General features: G+C 46.6%; 1 protein-coding gene and 1 long non-coding RNA gene across 2 annotated transcripts in view; one reads left to right on the top strand and one right to left on the bottom strand.

Moving 5' to 3' along the window:
• Positions 1-19,337, top strand: part of LOC135896142 (uncharacterized) — a 243,137-nt gene that overhangs the window by 56,451 nt on the left and 167,349 nt on the right. The window lies entirely within an intron of this gene.
• On the bottom strand, positions 2,248-6,029 carry LOC135915861 (uncharacterized). The gene is made up of 5 exons (XR_011511940.1): positions 5,978-6,029; positions 5,406-5,648; positions 3,626-3,791; positions 2,565-2,680; positions 2,248-2,384 (listed from the first exon to the last, which is right to left on the bottom strand). It is a non-coding gene; the product is annotated as an uncharacterized lncRNA (long non-coding RNA).

Genomic DNA, 19,337 nt, shown 5'->3' with positions numbered 1-19,337 from the left:
CTAAGTGAACCGCGCGCCAAGGCCTTCTTCGTTGCGGACAACATTGCAGTGACACGGAAAGCAGCGCAGGGTGGCTTGACGTCTCTGAAATATAATCGCGCGGAGTTGCTTCCCCATTATAGGTGGAGTCTCGAGAAGCGGCGCGCGATATCCGTCGCCGACACGACGAAGGCGTGCGCGTCGTGCGTGCTCGCTTCCAGTGTTGCGTCGGCGGGCGATCAGAGGCACGCGTGCCGTACGCGCGCAGTGTAATGCGTTGTCGTTACACGGTCTGTCATCTCATTTATGTTCCCTGCGGCGGTGCAGTGGCCGGGCAATTTCCATTACCTCTCGTTCTCGTTACGTAAGGTCTATAAAATGACGAAATTTGCCGTGACGCATTACAAACATGCGCGTTTCCTTGTGTGTTTCATCGGGCGTAACCGACGGCGAATTTCTTTATTCGAATGAGCCGCATTACCACAGGAAGTTGCTTTTTGCGTCGATGTATCACGCGAGCACACAAGTAATTTCGAGTCATTACGGGTACTTCGCAGCGAAAACTCGTCGCACTGACTTTTCTTTTTCTATCTCCCTATACGCGCGCATAGATTCATGTGTGTGCGTGTGTTACGACGTGGAGATGGCCGTGCTTGGAAGGAAGCAAGGCGAACGAACACGATCGGTCCATCCCTTTGCTCATTAACTGTTGTTTGTTTTAAAATAAAAATTGTGATGATACCCCTGCCTTACTCGAAGCGAATGGAAGGAGAGTTGTTCGGGAGTGCTTCCCGTGCGTGTTGTCGCCTTGAAGAAAGTGCATGCTGCTCTCGCGTGGCTCTCTTCGGCCTTGGTTGGAATGCAGCGCTGTTCTTCCCATGTGGCGCCGCTAAGCTCACAAGATACTTCGTTGGTGCCATGAAACCCAAATATACAGTGCAAAAATGAGGCTCCTGGAAGTAAATTCGAAGGGAAAGAAATTTACTGTGTTGTTCTTTAAAATAAAGCATTTGCGGTAATCAAAGGCTGCGTTCAAACTCTGGCCAGCACTGAAGCGTCTCTCCGTTGACGCCTAAAACAGCATCGAGCAGAAGTAATGGAGCACACTTGTGACGCGTCTCTGCGATTTGGCGCCATTCTCGCATCCGCGAATAAAACCATAAGACAAACAAAAATATTAGCGCCATGTCTTAACACTGCGCGCGAACCTACGAAAAATACAATGTGGCTCCTTTAATTGCATAAGAAAGCGGGACTAGGCTTGCTTGTGTGAAGGCGAGCTCCGTGCTGAGTTTTCAGCCAGGCTGCTCCACCGCCATCTTGTTTGGACAGCAAAATTAGCCTACACTGTAAAAAATCGTCCGTTGTTTTTACGGGAATTCGACCGTCAGTTTTGGCTGCCAACTTGTTCCCGTAAAAATTACGGATCTCAGTTATTCTTAGTCACGGGCCTTGCTTGTGAAACTCACACCTTTCCCGTAAAAATAACGCAGACCCGTAATTTCTTTACGGGTGCCGTCAGTAAATTTTACAGTTCCTCCTGAAAATCACTCGTCAGTTGTTTTACTTTGCTATTAAATACCACCGTTACGGCATCAATTCCGCCGGCGAAAATGAAGCTAGACGCTGCACAACTGCATCTTTAATTTCAATATTGAACATACTATCCCTTAAAAACAATATATTTGCGTACTGTACTTTTAATCGCGTGTTTCACGCGGTCTGACTGTTCCAAATCTGAATGTTCTAGTCAGGGTAGTCGGGATGCGGAACTCTCCCCTTTCTGCAAGAAGACATATCGCACTTACCGACTGAAGCTGAAATAGGCTGCAACACAACTAAGCACCAATGCAGTGCAAATACCGCATCAGAGAAAATATGCAATATACTGAGACAGCTGCCAGTAATTTGCAGGTAATTAGGGGCACCATACTCCTGGCCACTATTTTGTAGCGATGCCCTTTTCTTTGGTATTCTTATAATCCACCACAAATGGCTGTCTGATCCTATTGATTATGAGGGCACACCGTCGCTCTGACCACTGCCTAAGCACGAAACGCCCGAAAAAGTACAGAATCAGAAAAGGCATCACTACAAAATATTAGCGCTGTCAACGTAACAAATACAAATAAAGTAAGCGAGGAGCTTTGCTTATTGTAATGGCCAGCTCACTTTTTGAAACGCCACTGATACAGGATGAAAATTTTACACTGGAAAACATCCAGTGATGTTTTATAATGAACAACAAATATTTCAAAACACTTTATTGCACTTCACGTAGCTTTAAAATAACTTCTTGTGTAGATGACTTGGTGAAAGGGAACCATTTCTGTAGTTCGCATTGAAAGGTTCTGGGCTGCTTGGCAGACGGAAAAGTATCCCTGCGTGTGGTCAACTAGTTCATGCTGTGGGGCAAAGTAAAAAGAATGACTCAGTAGGCTTCCAAATGCTATAAAGAGGTGCTTACACAGAATGTGAGTGCTCTTGAAAAGAGTAGTTTGCATTTTATGAAAGGTAGAACGACTTATAACATATTTTCAAAGTTAGCACAAAACAGAGAAGGCAGGTACATGGGGCAGACTTACCTAGACATTCCATTCACACTCAGTAATGGCTGCACCAAGGCAAGAACTTTCTTGCTGACCGCCACATTTCCTTTTTTGCCCTTCCGTCCACGGTCTGGGTTTATGCCGAAAATGCCCTAAATGCCGCCCCACCCCTCCATTAAAGAGAAGGCAGGCATAATTGCAATAAAGCCTATATATAACGGAATTAAAGAAATGATTCGGATAACCTGGAATATTTTTAATGCCACAGCTCACGCTGATTTCAAGCATGACATACAAATAATACAATTTTCTTGTTTTAAAGAACACCAGCCTACGAAAGGATTCAAAGTTGGACAAGTTGTTTTATGAGAAAGTTGAATAGGAAACAGCGCAAAAAAAATCTAGTAACCGACAAAGCCTGCTGTGTACTTCTCGTCTTGTCCCCGATTTTCGTGCACCGTTTCTCCACCTAATACCCAGGAGATGTGACTTTTGACTTTTATCATACAGGTGCATCTGGTGTAAGGTGCACGTGGGAGGTCTGACTGACTTTCATCATAGAAAAAAGCCACAGATGGGTTTTGCTTTTAGATGCAACAAATCTCTAAAGTGCTTTTTTTTCTTTAATGTGAACACATTTTACCTATGGATATTTTAGACCTGCTTATTACCTTGGGGGCTTGCAAACTGAATATAAATTTCGCTGCTCTAAATATGGGAGCAGCTTGACCTTCCAATTAACTCCAATAATTGATGGTAGCTCGCAGCAGGAACCGGAACTCATTACTTTTGTGTAATTTGAAACTTAGGCCTCAACATTTTTCAGCTTTACAGACGTGTACTATGAAGCTGAAAAAAGTGGACTAAGCTTCAAATCGTCCAGTGTTATTTTTGATTACACAGAAGCAATGTCTGCTGGTTCTTGCTGCCAACTACCGTCAATTTCTTTTATCAAGCTCGGACACTGAATTTACAATATCCACAGCACTGTTAAAGGTGCTTGTATACAGTTTCGTTCTTTTAAGGCCAGTATACTATATGCTATTAATGCGCACGATGCAAAACAAATACAAGCATAAACAGAAAATAAAATATACCTTTGTATGAATTCAAGTGTGCATGACGCCTTCTCTGCATAACAAATGTGGAAGCAGAAGTAAGCTGCAAACAGCATGCAGAATGCTTGCTTGAACATCTTTGCTGCTGCCACAACATGGCCATCAACAAGCAATAGGTACTCTTCAGGCATCCAGATGTCATCACCTAACAAAATGAAAAGAGTACTTGTCACTTTTACATGATAGGACTGACTGCTGCATCAACTGTTCTTTACCAGTCGTATGCAAAGTATATGCATTCCAAAAGTTACGTTCTAGGGCACTTTCTAATTTTCACTGAGTGTTGTGTGCCACTTGTTCCTAAACCAGCAGGTATTTAGCTTTCTTTCAACCACAAAATGGTGTTGCAAAAAAGAAACTATAAATGGCCTTTGAAAACTATTTTGGACCAAGTTATCAAGAGTATTTAAATAAAGAGAAGTGAAACTATAGGCATCCTCGAACAAAAAGAGCGTGTACCATAGGCATACCCATTCAAAGACATAAATTTGCGACAAATTTGACCCGATTTTTTTAATACTTGACTATGACTCAATTGCATACAGTTAGCGGTGTACAAGCCATTGCTATACAGTTACTTGTGAAGACTGCTGGCACATGAAAAATGCAGATACTGGCTCTCTGGCATCATACTGAATAACAGAAAGCAACCAGAAAATGAACTGAATATTAAGGTTATCTCCATGTAGTTGGCAGACTGCGTAACCCATGGAACTGCTATATAAAGCATGTGGAAGAACATTAAAACTGCAATTCAGGAACAAAAATTTTGCATATTGCAAAAGCAACAGGCTCAGTGATCAAATGTATGCTCTTTCACTTGTTTTCAGTGAAATTAACTATATAGCATGCTCATACTTCCCTACATGGTGCACACGAAGATCACAGTTTAAAGGGAATAATAACACATATTGGCTGCATTTTTGTTGCTGAACTGTCCTGAGAAAACCGAGTATTAAATATTAATTTTCGCTGTTGAGTAGTAAGCTCTGTCGTTAACATAATGAGACACTAACATACTGGCAGCATAGGATATTCACAGGAAGTCATTAGTTATATTTTTCATCACAGGTTTCACGGCGTATGTGGAAATTATAGAAATGGTTCCAGTGAATGTTTATTGCAAGTCAATATTTGTAAAATTCAAGAGAGAGAGCAAGCGGTTTAAAACACTTGCCCTGAAATATCGGCTTCAAGTATACCAACATTCCATATTGGTTTGTAAACCCTTGTATATGGAGGTCTCAGTTGTAGAACCATATGCATTGCTGATGTACTTGGCACCAACATTTCTAGCCAAATATTTCGAACTAGCTGCTTGCGTTAGATATTTCCAAAAATGTGCCAGTCTAAAACAATAACTAGCCCTAATTCTCCGATCACTATACTTGGTGCAAAACCGAGAACAAAAGTTACATATTTTAGTTTATTACACCGTCTTAACGTTCATTTCGCATTATATTGACTTCTTTTCTCGATAACTAGACTGTGAACTCCACATTTTGTTGGTCTGCCGTTCCGTAAATAAAAGAGGCCTGTACAACGGTGCAATCATCACTACTGCCTACTTTCTGTAGCATGGCAGTGTAATAGGACAGCCCATAACTGCAAGTGCGTCATGTAATTCCTTAAGGTAAATCATCAAAACACTCTGGGCTATACGGGTGCTACATTACAACTTCTTTATCCAATAAAAATTCAAGCTTTTTGGCACCATTTATCGTCAACGAAATGCCAAATATACGTTGAATGCACGTACCTGCTGCGATTATGCAGGAAGAAAGCGGTGCGTCCTCAAATCAAATCAACCTGTCTTACAATGAGACATGGCTGCAAATGCGTCGCACACAGTCCGTGGCATGCGAGCACACCAAAGAGAGAACGTCCAGAGTTCCTGCGGTGACGGGCGGAGAAGAGAAACATAGTTGAGGAAGCCGCAACGTGAACCACCTCGACTTCCCCAATGGCGCTGCAACCCCCGCTTCCGCCGCCGCGCCGCGAACTAGGCCACAACGCTCACAACAAACAAAGGCGGCAGCGGGCTCACGAAAGCATGCAAAAGTGACGAAGAGCACTGCATCACGTGCAGTCCTCAGACTGGATAGCGAACAATTCGCAACAGCAGTACCACGTGCCCACGCCAATGAATGCGCCAAACCCGTTTAAATCAAAAGCGGGAGAAAGCCAACATGGCGAAGCCGAAGAGTGGCGCGGAAGCGTTCCGCAGGCGACACCGCAGACTTGGCAAGCTCAACCGCTAGCTCAACACTCAAACAAGATCGCATACGCTTCGCAGAACACCATTGACCCGTGCATAATGACTCGACCTACCTGCACTTACAAGGCGACCAACCGTTCTTTGTGTGCACTTGTACGATTTCCACTTGGCTCCAAAGCCGCGGCGCCGGGACGGCCGAAGTTGCTGTAGCGTGCGTCTTGCGTTCTACAGCGCACGCTAATACCTTAGCGCATGCGCGTTTCGCGCGCCGCGAACGGCCGGCGCGCCAATGAGCATCCGCGCAGCTCGTCCTTCTTCTCTCTAAACTCCTCTCTCTTCGTCCCTCTCCAAGCTCTCGAAGCTTTTTAACAGTGGCGGTGCTGCTTTCTAATTTACGGTATAGATTTGGCATATTTTACGGCATATCTGCCGTAAAAAAAACGAAATTTTTTACAGTGTACATCTTTATTAATTTTCGATGTTGTCTTCACGAAGCTCTTTCTTGCTGTCTTCATCAGAATCGGAAAGAAACTAAACATGGTCGATGTCCACTTTGCTGTCTGTTTAGCTGTTTACGGCATGTATCAAAACAATGCCAGAAATGCTGGTACACTGGAACAATAAAGAGCCGATGAGCTAAGCTACTGACACATGCTGGAGAAAGATTGACAACGGAACCTCGCGTAAGCCATGGTTACATCTCGCAACGTGTTTCACAACGATTGTAAGGCATCATGTGCAAGCACTCGAAGTTGCGCTGCTGCATCTATTGTTAACAGCGGGATTGGCCCCTGCACGCCGTCTTCATGAGCAGACCGAGCAGCTTCATCGGCCTGTTCATTACCTATTATGCCACGGTACCTAGGCAGCCACTGAAATGTTACGTGGTGTCCTTGCTCGACGAGGCGATGAAGGAGCCCTCGGATTTGTAGCACTAGTTGCTCGCAGGGTACACGGCGTAAGGCGGAAAGCAAGCAATGTATACACATAGAGCTTCGTTGGAGTCACCGAAAATGCTGCATTTTTGAGGTGGTTCCTGTTGCATTATCCGTAAAGCGCTATGAAGAGCAGCGAGCTCCGCGGCTGTCGATGTACTCTGATGAGATGTCTCCAACTTCAATGCGGGGACTTTCGCAGGGAAAATTACTGATCCTGCAGAACCGTCCACGGTGGTTGAACCATCAGTGTATATATGGGTATGATCGTTGTATTGTTCGTACAGCAAGAGCAACGAAAGTTGTCTGAGAGCTGGTGATGAGAGTTGTGCCTTCATTCGAATTTCTGGTACTGTCAGTCGAACTTGTGGCTGAGCCAAGCGCCAAGGGGAAAGCAAAACTATCGCTGCAGTTGTGTAATCTGGTGGCAGGTATACACGATAAGGCAGTATCGTCTGACAAAATGAGGCACGTGGTCGATCTGGCAGTGAGGCGAGATAGTGGAGAGGGGCGCGAGCAAGGTGCCTGACGTGTCAGCTGAGCGCTCCCATAACAATGTAAATCTTGGCTGGGTAGTCACGCGCTATTGCAATGGGTTCGGATGTTAATGTACATCGTGGCAGCCCTATGCAAACTCTAAGCGCCTGGGCCTGAGCACTTTCGAGTGTACGGATGTTAGTTCTGCAGGTATTAGTCAGCACTGCAAGCTGTGCCTCAGATATCCGAGAAACAGCTTCCGGTACAGTTGGACATCATCACGTGTACTGAAGTATCCAGGGCTTTTCCTCCAAGAAACCATAAACGATGAGAGATGGCTGTCAGGCGCTTCTTTATGTAGGCCACATGGGGACTCCAACAGATAATTTGTCCATCGATGGACATGGCGTACGAAGCCATTGGCTTCCGGCTAAACGCCACCAATGCACATTTATCTAGAGAAATCCTGAAGCCTTGTTCCCTAAGGTACGTCGATATCGACGTCTCAAACTTTTGCAGCCTTGAACGCACTTGAGGACGCGTTACACCAGATGCCCAGACGCAGATGTCATCGGCATGAGTTGACAACTTCACGGTATTTGGTAGAGATTCTATGAGACCAATAAGCACAAGGTTGAAGAGTGTTGGGCTGAACACACCACTCTGTGGTACTCTAGGGTGTGTATAATGTTGAGAAGTTGGGCCGTCTTCGGTATTCGAAAAGAGAGACCGCATATGTAAATAACTGCGTGTCTAGCGATAGAGTCGACCGCCGAGGCCAACCATTTCCAGAGCATCTGATATAGCCTCACGCAGAACATTGTCATATGCTCCTGTGATATCGAGGAACATGGGGACAGGTAATCGCTTACACGTCTTTGATGTTGAAGGTACGTAACTAAATCGATTACGTTGTCAATGGAGCATCGGTGACGTCGAAATCCATCCATGGCGCCTAGGTAAACTTCATAGCGTTCAAGGTACAATTCATGTCTAACGAGAATCATTCGTTCGATCAGCTTCCCAATGCAACTAGCCAGCGTGATTGGGCGGTAAGAAATAACCTGTAGAGGAGAATTGTCAGGTTAGAGGAGCCGTATCAGGCGACTGCTGTTCCATTCTTGAGAAACGTGTACATCCTGCCAGGACTCATTGAAGATGTGCGGCAATGCACGTCGCGCCTGTTCACCGAAGTGGCACAATATACGGTAAGATATGCTATCTGGAACAGGTGATGTCGACTGATTATATAAGGCAAGTGCCGCGTCGAGCTCTTGAGTGGTGAACGGCAGATCCATGCTGGAATCCCGTGTGCCTGGAACGTAGTTAAACATAAGGGAACCTGTGCCCGTTACGGACTGGCCTGCAATTATAGCACAGCAATCTTCCGCTACGTCGAGGTCTTGTCAGCGTTGGAAGAGCACTAGGGTCTTGAATTGGAAGTGTTGTTCCGGAACAGAACCTAGGCCTCTAACAGTTCTCCATATTTGAGACAATGGTATACGGGGGTCAAGGGACTCACAATATTTTGTCCATCACTCGGATTCCAGTTAATCCATGCGGCGTTGTATCGTCTTTTGAGTGCTACGGGCGGTCCTTAGATCGTGAATGGACTTCGTGCGTCGGTATCTTCGTCCGGCGCGGCGACGAATCACGCGAAGTCGCTCAAACTCCATGTCGAATTGCGAGTTCTTCGGTGAGCACATGAACGTGCGCATAGCAGTCTGCGCCGCTTATTTAATAACTTAAACAGGAGGAGACCTTTGTGACAAGCGTCCTCCAGCAGGTTTTTAAGCACAGTTCAATCTATTCTTCGTAGTGTGATTGGTGGATGAGTGTTAGACAGCCCTTCGATCTTAAGGTGAGTGGGGATGTGATCGCTCCCATGTGTCTCAATGTCCAAAAACCACTTAACGCGTGTGGCAAAGCGGCGTGATACAAAGATCAAGTCCAGGCAGCTGCTGTACACTGCACCCCGCATAAATGTAGGACTAGCGTCATTCAGCAGCAAGAGGTAATGATTAGAGACAAATGAAGCGAGTCTTCGTCCCGTTGCGTTAACTCTTGAGCTTCCCCAAATGGTGTGATGGGTGTTAAGGCCCCCTGGGATAATCCAAGAAGCAGGATATGCTTTTGTTATGTCTTCTAGTCTTTTGATGTCAAACGGGCGTGGTGGATAGGTAAGCACCTACGAGTGCAAAGGCGAGCTTTCTATTTTTGACTGTTAGGCAGACATACTGATTGTCGTCATGAGATTGCACAGGCTGGACGACGTAGGTAAGCTCACGGCGAATGAAGACGAGGACATTGATACTTTCGTTGTTGCTTGAGGACGTAATTGACTCCTAGCCGGATAATCTGATCCGATGGTATAATTTTGGTTCGCAGACAACGATGGTTAGAAAACGGTTAACATGCACAAATTGGCGAAAATCAGCAATGCGAGATCTTAGACCTCTGGCGTTCCACTGAATAATCGATGTATCACTGACCTCCTTACGAAAGGACTGGTGTCTGTTAGCCATGGTTCACTCGTGGGTTGCTAGGAGTGGGCTCAGTGAGTCCAGCACTTGTAGTTCTCTTCGAGCTGATGGAGTTTCGATGCTGGCCAACATTACTCTGACGACATTGATTAGGGACTGCAGCGTCGGAATGGTTTGGCGGTCCACTATTGGCACATAACCAACTGAAGTTTGCTTCGGTGGAAGCATCAAGCGTGTAGGCTCCTTGGAAAACTGGGCGCTCGGAAGCGCCGGCCAGTTACGTAAAGAGGAATACTTTTCCGTTTCAGGCCTCTTTAGTATCTCGGGTCTGCTTGTACTAAAAGCTGATGTCGTTGACACAATCTGTGCATGAACTGCACCTCGCGTTGTACGCTCGTAGACGCCGGATCGTTTCATAAGCTTCACTATGAGATGAGCTGTCCCTAACCAGTTGTTTCAGGATAGCAACGTCATTTTTTATACGTGGGTAATCATTAAATGTGGCTTCATGAGACCCACCACATTTACCGCACCTGTTATTTGTTGCGCGGCAGACATCGTGTGATTCCGCGCACCGGGGACACACCGTAGATTTTACCCAGGCACCTTTGACATGTCTGATCCTGAAACACTTGTGGTATTGAAGCGGCTTGGGGACAAATGGTCGAACGACGTGTGGGAAGTGACCGACTTTGGCATACGAAGGGATGGTGTCGCCCTTGAACACTATCTTCACGCAGCGGCTGTTTTCAAGACGGCATACGTGCGTTATGACCACTCCTTCATACGCCGGTTTAATCAGAATAGGCAGGTCCAAGTTCGTAATTGCCAGGTTAATGTCGTAGTTGACGCCGTTAGTACAGGTGTCTTCCATCGGTATAACCGGTGTTGCACCCCTCTGGGTGATCCCTCCGTTAGCAACCAGTTTGTTGCATTTGAAGGCGATCCCACTGCAAGCGACCTGTCTCTCGAAGCTCCACCGACATTCCTTATTGGGTAGCGTGGCGTTGTCGGTGAGCTGCAGGCCTCCGGTAGACCATGGCGACCGAGCAAGGGCAAGACGACGTTTTGCTAGTGCGAAACTTGCACTGTTTTATTCCAAGGTAGTTGAAAGAAAATAAGAAGAGCATGTTCCTGTGGGTGGGCAGCGCGACCCGGACGAAGGACGAAAGGAAGTACACAACATGAGCGCACACTAACAACTGGTTTATTATTTCAAGCAACGGACTATAATATACAGGAAATGTAAACACGTGTAAACGACATTTTACACGTGTTTACATTTCCTTTATATTATAGTCCGTTGTTTGAAATAATAAACCAGTTGTTAGTAGTCTGCGCTCGGGTTGTGTACTTCCTTTCGTCCTTCGTCCGGGTCGCTCTGCCCACCCACAGGAACATGTTCAATCACCAACTCGTCCAGCTTGCCGTCTTAAATAAGAAGAGAATGAAGCATCAAGTATGAAGTACATGGTATGAAGTATGAAGTATACAATTCGGAGCCCCTTAAATAGGCTCTTCTACAATCGTGTGGGCGGGATCTTGCTTGCGTCGAGGACACGTGACAGGCACAGAGAGAAGGCCCCTCATCCTGCAATACCAGGCACGGGAAGGCGAAGTCGATCCTCTTTTCGACGAATCTGGGGAGAGCGTCGGGTGAATGACCTCTCCGGCGCTCGTGGGCTCCGGCGCAGGGGGTAGAGTGAGGGGACGAATTAAGCACACCCGATGCCACGACCATGAGAGGAGCGAAAGAGTGAATGACCTCTCCGGCGCTCGTGGGCTCCGGCGCTGGGGGTAGAATGAGGGCGATGAGGTATGGCCCATGGCGTCCAGCCATATCTAACACCGGGCACCCACTTTGATGTTCTCACGTTCTGTATTCTGTCGGAGCGTGTCTAGCGCATTTCCACGGGTCGTGTCGAAAGCCAAGACATTTTTCCGCGTGTTTAGTCGGACTTCCTTAATTTCATTAGGCGCTATTCCCTCGAGGAAAACGGAGTGAGCTTGCCTGCTTAATTCTCGAAGGCTGATGGAAGAGTCCACAGGTATGAAGAGGATGGCGTGCGGCCAGCGCTCATGCTTTGCCTGTAGGGTTGACGCACTCCTAGGTGATGACGTCTTGATGAGCCTCCTTTTGGCCTTTCGGCTCATCACCGACAAAAAGCTGTCATCCGAAGAGTCATCGCCTGAGAATGAGTAAACCACAGTGTATCTCTGTTACTGGACCAAGTGCCTCGCTTCCCTGAAGAGCTTAACAAACTAGACCTCTGGCCTGCAGGGTCGGCAAGCTCCGCGTCCATGGCCACGAGAGCAGGAGCCTCAGTGGAGTCTTCACTTCTGGTGGACCAGGTGGCCTATGTCAATGAAAAGCTCGCTGTTCTAGCCCTCTGGCCGTTCGGGCCTCTTGGAGGCCCCGCGTCCATAGCCGCAAGACAGGACACATAAAGCGCCGCGGAAAGCGTGTAAAATTGGACGAAATATAGCTAGCCGAGAGAGATGGGTTCCAGCAAAGAGCAACTTCGTCGTCCTTTTTCTCGACTGACTAGAGAAAGCATATGAAAGATATTCAGATAAAAAAACTGAAGCAATCTTGTGTGAGCAGCATTCCCTCTGTTATGCCAACAGATGAAAGTGTGTGCTTCTTATCGGGATTTGGTATGAACATGCAGTAGGCTTGCTTTTTATTGTGCTTGTGCTGTTGTGTATGTTCAATTTATTTGTTGTCAGCCTGTGTTTATTCTGCATAATCGAGAAGTAATAATTTAGTTGTCAGTGTGACTTGTGATCGTCTTGGTCTCCTTGCTTCTCCTTCGTGCTCTATGGCACCATGCTATCCGTTACGGGTGCTGTCAGCGTCGATCGTGTTTGATGGTCTGCGATCTCTAAGGTGTCAGTGCGCGCCCCCTCGATATTGACGCTCGCGGTTTGGTGAAATGCAACCATACCCTTCAAAAGAGCTATTTCTCAGCTGTGTGCCCGATTCCATGCGTATCGGTGCTTATTCCTCTGACCTTGGCGGCCTAGAATAGCGTCACTACTTAGAAGAGGTTTGGTTATGTGGTGGCACAGACCTCACGACTACAAGGGCGCCAATGGGGTGCACAACGTGAGACCATTCTCTCGAGTGGACTCGATGGAGATCAAGGATGGTCTCGTGCCTTCCCTCGAGTTTTATGATACGAGACGAGCTAGCGAGAGAGAAAGGTGATATAAGAAAGGCAGATAGAAGAAAAAAAAACAGCCCAGTTCGGACGGGTCGACGTGATGCGAGCAAGACAGAGAGAAATAAAAGTTTAACGATGTGAAAGGCAGAGGTTGGCCTGGAGTACATCCCTCTAGTCAGCTGCTCTGCGCTCCGGAATGGGGAAGAGGGAAAGAAAGAGGAGCGTGATGGGTGACTATATGTGACGACAGACGGAATATGCAAAGCACACAGCAGGCAAGTGTACTCAAAACCTAGAGTGCGGACCCGTGCTCTCGATCTGGATGACCTGAAAACTAGATCTGCAGTCACGCCAAGGGCCGAATATTATTTCCTCTGACAACGGTTGGCTGTCGAGGCGGGCAAGATCACCTATCAACCGGTGTCACTCTTCCACGTACTGAGGGCAGTCACATAGCACATACTTTATACAATCATGCAAATGGCACAGTTCACTGTTGAGAGACTCGGTGTCACTCATTAAGCGCAGATAAGCACGCGTAAACGTAACACACAGCCTTAGTCGTCGCAGAAGACTGGCACAACTGCGCTGAATTTTTTGGCGGTACCTAAATGTTAGGGTCAAACCTATGGAGGGGTCTGTGGCAATGTACCCTATAGCAGCAGTGCTTTTCTGTGACTTTTCGTATGAGAAGGCAGTTGGCGTCCGCTCTTGAAAATGTAATCGTACGCAGTATCTCTGAGTCTTCGATAACCTTCTTCGCTTTGGCGTTAGGTAGTTCATCGCCATGTAGGCTACAGTGACTGGGCGTCCACCGAAGTGTAACATGATGGCCGTTCTCTTCAGCTAGAGTGGGTATCTCGGCAGTGTGAAGAGCCAACACTCTGTAAGGGCTTTCATTGCGCCTCTGTGTAGCTTCAGAGTCGATTTCGCGTCACCGAATATTGTCCATAGTTGAAAAGGTTGTGAGAAATATAGAAAACTGTCTCTCTGATTGCCAATTGGTAGAGCAGTGCAAGCGCAATGAGGAGGTTGTTGGTTCGGCTCTGACCAGCGGCAAGTTTTTTCTTTTTTTTCGTCCACTTTCACTTCCCTTTGTACATTATCATTTATACACTTCTGTTAAAACAATAATTTCGCTTGTTCTTTTCTAGACTTCATTAAATGTTGGCTTCATATGACTGTGCCTAATAAAAATTGGACACCTCGGCTCCCATTTTCGTCGTTGGCGTTTCAGGGTGCGTCACTGCCCTTTAGCGAGCTCACAACGCACCGAAACCATATAGCTACAAAGTTGGAGCGCATGCATGTGTAGAAACACGACGTCATGTAACTACGCGTTCATTCTGAAGATGCACGTCACTTCCGGCAAGTCATATCTGATACGGGGGACTGAATAAACCTAACAAAACACTGGTGTCTTGCGTGACTGCGTCAGTGAGCTTGAGGCCATTGGGCGCAATGAAGGCATGAATACGCCGAAGTCCGTTCGACGCTGATGTCAATTTCTACTTTCGCATGCAGTATGTTATTTGAACTGGGGAGAACTGCGACATATACACCTAATCTCAAAACAGCTGAGGCTCTTCATAATATGGCCGAACAGCTGGGCCTTGATGACTACCACGGAATCTTAGTGTGGGACACGGCGTAACAGATGCTATCGAAGTTGCTACGCGTGCACGCTCGACACTGCCCAGCCCTGAGGCCTTCAGTTTTAAAAAAGAAACCATTTCTTCTTGTCTCGCCGAAGCACTTTCTTTTATGTCTTCATAAAGCTTGTTACGCACTGGCGCGGGCTCACATGTAACAATGCCCAGCGCAAGGCCTAGTTTTTCATGAAATGACATAATGTTGCCGCTAATCTTCTGCGGATATGTACCATCGAGAGAAAGAGACCGGTAAATAATTAGGGGCTAAACTGTTTTTCCAAAGAGGATGAAGGGTGCACAAAAAAAAGGGAAGTGTCACAAAGTGATGCACATGCACGCACGACAGCGTTTACTGAGCGTCCAAATAAAAAAGCAGCCGCACAAAATAAAAATAAAAAGTCCTATATACTTTCACTCTTCTCCACCATGTCTCACTGCCCGATAATTGTACGGCTAAATCTCATCAGCTTTGAGACTAAGACCCAAAGCTATCCAAAGAACGAAGCTGGTTTTGAAACCGTCTCGGCATATATATATATATATATATATATATATATATATATATATATTCTGTAAAGCGGCATATATTTGGTTTTTTGCCTGAAATGGACTTCATTCTTTTGATGGAATTTTTACAACCGCTACTGCCACAGAAAAGCAGATCTCACGTGCCGAGCACCGCCGAACAGTACAGAGCAAAGCAGAACTTTCCTCACACAGTACAAAAGCCATGGCTGGAGAAGCAGCAAAAGCACCGATGGAGGAAGACGCAGAAAAAGAAAAACAAAACAAAACAAAACAAACAAAAACAAAATAGAACGGGAGAGGAAATTTTACGCGACTGTCCTCGTAGGCGTCGACGTTCTATTCACTTTCGACTGTGGAGGTCCACGCCTCCTGAACCTTTGAGCCTGAAAAGCGCGTGTTTTGTCGAACCGGTTCACGCCATGCACTTGGGGCGTTAGTTTCCTCCCTCGCTTTGTATAGAGGATTTCACTGCCGATTACTCCACGCTTCGACACGAGGTTTACTGTCTCCTTGCCTTCCTTCCAAGCTATTCTCACAAGTCCCAGCGGTCAACAGGGTACCACGCACTTTGTGTTTTTTAAGCGGGGCTCAGGCGACAGTTCACGTCTTAGTTTTTTTCTTTCCTCTTTACCGGCCCGCAGAGTAACAGAATTTTTTTGTGTGTGTTTTGCTCTCTCTCTGACCTGCAGTGATGGAGGCACTCGGTGGGGCGCCCTCGTTGCGCAGGTCACGTTGGAAGGAACGCGCGATCGCGCTTGTCCTTTCTTCCTGGTTGCGGGGGGTAGCGTGCAGCTCAAGTTCTCGTCGCTGCCGGCGCCAGGAGGAAAGAAGGGAGCGGAGGGGGGGGGGGAGAGGGAGGGCACATTTTGAGCCGCGAAATTAAACAACGGATTGCCCGCCGTTTACGTCAAAGGGGAAACCCGACAGACGTAGACGAGTGAACTTGCAACTCGCACACGCCGCAGCGCGCTGGGAAAGAGCGGTAGAGAGACAGCGTGGTGGAAAGGGATTGTCAGCGGCGAACTGGAAAGGCGGGCCTGCATGGCCAAGCATATGGCACACTGATATAAAACCACTTCGGTGAAAGCGCGGTCTTAGGAAGCAGATGCAGTTAATTTTTTCTCTCTCTTTCTTTCTCTTTGGAAAGGGGAAGGGGAGCTAAGGTACCTCAACGCGCACCTCCTCCTGAGGGCATCGATGCACCTTATGGGGCACGCAACTAAAGTCTCATCAGCAGAGTCCAGGTTAACGGAGGCTCTCTGGCACTGCCCGTCGCGTATCCAATCGGATTGAACGCTGCGTTCAACGTGAAATTCAAGCTACTTAATGATATAGAGAACTGTTACTACGTTTCTCCTTCCCCCAGTTCAGGAAAGCGAATCGGCTCAGTCTTGGTTAACCTCCCTACCTTTCATTTATCTTTTTCCTTGCTCGTGTGTTTGCTTAGTATTATTACTTTTATGTTTATTTATATTCCGACTAGTGTTCTCTCTGATGAGAATTAAAAAAAAAACGTATGAGTTGTGCGAAGTGAACATGCTCAGGTAACGCTAACGTCGTCGAAATCATGGCAGGCAGTCAACGCATAAAAAACTACAAAACCATGGGAACTACGAAAGACCCACTGACTACTGTTAGCTGTTTACTGCTCGCTGTTAGTTAGCTATCTACTAACTCTTTATTTTGAAACATGTTTACAAATGCGTTTGTGACGTTCATAGCATTGCCAGATAAAAAAATTCGCTCGCCATCTCGGCCTTGCGAAAGTGGATGTTCAGCGAAGCTGTAGCAAACTAAAACTAAAACTGCTGATGGGGGCATGCAATACGTAACTGATGGTTCGGATACTTGTCTTGAGCTTGTTGTTTATTGAAACGTATGCTGTTCCGTGTGTTGTATGGGTGATTTCAATGAATGTATGCACTGTTCGCCTCACTTTGCTGAGTGCTTGTAGCCTCTGCATTCCGAGAGGAGTGAGCCATTGCATTTTTGCTTGCTTACGGGGGTATGATCCATTGCTGCTGATGATAAGTTCTACTCACAGACGGACACGAAAAATACCGACCACCGAGAGGCTGACAGCTTCGCTGTAAAACAACAAGAACCAGCGAAAGAATACGCGCCGGCACGTTATAGACGCAGTGTGAAACGTAATAACATCTAACGCCCCTTTGTGTTTGTGAAAGAAGTACGAGCGTTTTATCTGTAAGGTGCACTGGCTCAATAATACAACGCGCAAGTTACCAAACGCGCTGTGCACTGACCGACAGACTTTCAACCACGAAAGCTATAGTCCCTGGTAAGGGAACATTCCGCAGAGGCAGCTTACAATATGTCTTACTTCATCAGTTTAAAGACTCCGCTGAATTCAGCTGCTGGAAAAATGAAGCAGTTCTCTAGTAGCAGGGCGTCTCGCTTGTAACCACTTGTGGCGTGGAAATATTTAGGGTAATTTAGATAAATCCGTTTTGCAATAAAATGTCCCAGGTTCGTCCCAGGTTCATACAGCAGGAACTCTGTAGTTTTAGGTCGCCTTTCAGCCAAGCGACTATGTCGCCTGCTGCCACCTATGCGACGTCATCTGCTGCCACAGGGGTAGCAAGTGACGTCGCCTAGAGTAAATTGTACTGGCCACACCATGACTATTGGAACTGGACCCAGTTTTTCAAGATAAGAAGTTGCAGAATACAATGATTTGAAAGTATTTAAATAGCGAATAGCGCAATAAGAACTCTTATGTGCGCAGGGACTACACCTCCGATATTTTCATTCAAAAACGTAGAAAAAACAAATGAAATAAAAAACCCCATCCTGGCCTCCGTCACAATTGTGATTACTTCACAAACTTATGCGATTGATGTAATAGTTCTGCGGAAACCCGCAGGGTGGAGAGAGGTAAGTAAGTAAGGGAAAATGTGACATCCACCCAATCCTAGCAATTGCTACAAACTTACGCGATACATCACAATTACTGCTTGCAAGTTGTGAGGGACTTTAGTGTCACGCCTGCAGGTGTGCTACGCGGAGAGAATGGACACGAGCCGCCATATGCAAACACACAATCAAAACCTATCTTGGGAGTCAGTAATCAAATTACAGGTAAGAAATATTACACAAACAAAACGAACAGTTCACAGAAAAGTCAAATGTCTAATGCGATACAACAGGAGATGGAGCAAGAAGAAACAATGACATTTTAGCAGAGGGCTCACGGTTGAACGTCCATCGTCCGACGCGATGCAGTGGTGTCAATTTATCAGTGGAGTTCGGCCCTGTGGCTCCGGTAGACGGCTTGGTTGCTCCTAATTATCGGCGGCGGCAGCGACCGGTGGAGTTGGCGATGACGGCGCGTGGCCTTGCGCAAAGGTGCGGGGCGTCTTCGTTCCTGCGGTTCTCTCACGCCCGCCCGATCCGAAGTTGAACGCGTCTCTCCTCCAACTGCCACACCCACACCCGCGGTCATCCTACACCCGGCCGGTGTTTTCCCTCTTTCGCCTATTTCTCCTCCAGGCGCCCTGTGCCGAAGCACCTTTGTTTTAGTCAGTGTTTTGAAATTTGGGTGTCTGGGGACGGTCTTCAAAATTCCATCTAGTCGTCCGATGCGACTGTATGGCTGCCGCTCTGCGGCCCAGTATTCGGTATCTTTCGGGGAAGTACACAAGTTGTCGCGCTAAAATAACGGGAAACAAATTTTTATGGCGTGTTTACTTTGCTCACTGCTGTAGTCGTATGTAGACATCATACACAGCCACTGTTTAAAGTGTGGAATAGGAGCGTTAGAAAGCTGCTAGCGCTTCAGTACTTGAGGGTGAGGGAGACTCGAGAAAGAATAATTAGAAAACAAGAGTCTGATCAATGGGAGACCGTTGAAATTTAAGTTCTTTAAGGTGAGGATGGAGAACGAAGGCATTTGATCTGAAGTTCCTGTTAGCTGCAGTTCTATAGGTAAATCATCGCTAATTAGGCACGTATATGCACCTATCAAAAGGTGGGCTCAGGGCAAGCTTTATGGAAACGCTTGCCATCCCCTATCAGTGTCGTGTCCACGAGATTTTATGAATTTCAATCTTCACGGGTTGGCAGGTATGGTGGACATCGATGGCAGCTACTGATATCATTGAAAATAAAAAGGCATAATCGCAGTGTTGTGCCGGTACACTGACAGGTGAGGCATATATAGGCTAACAAAAAGATAAATTTTGAAAGGAAGAGAAAGGGGGGGTGAACACCA

This window comes from Dermacentor albipictus, chromosome 1 (assembly GCF_038994185.2).
Source record: "Dermacentor albipictus isolate Rhodes 1998 colony chromosome 1, USDA_Dalb.pri_finalv2, whole genome shotgun sequence".
Taxonomy (NCBI): Eukaryota; Metazoa; Arthropoda; class Arachnida; order Ixodida; family Ixodidae; genus Dermacentor; species Dermacentor albipictus.
The sequence above is the reverse complement of the archived record's forward strand: the minus strand, read 5'-3'. Positions and strand labels throughout refer to the sequence as shown.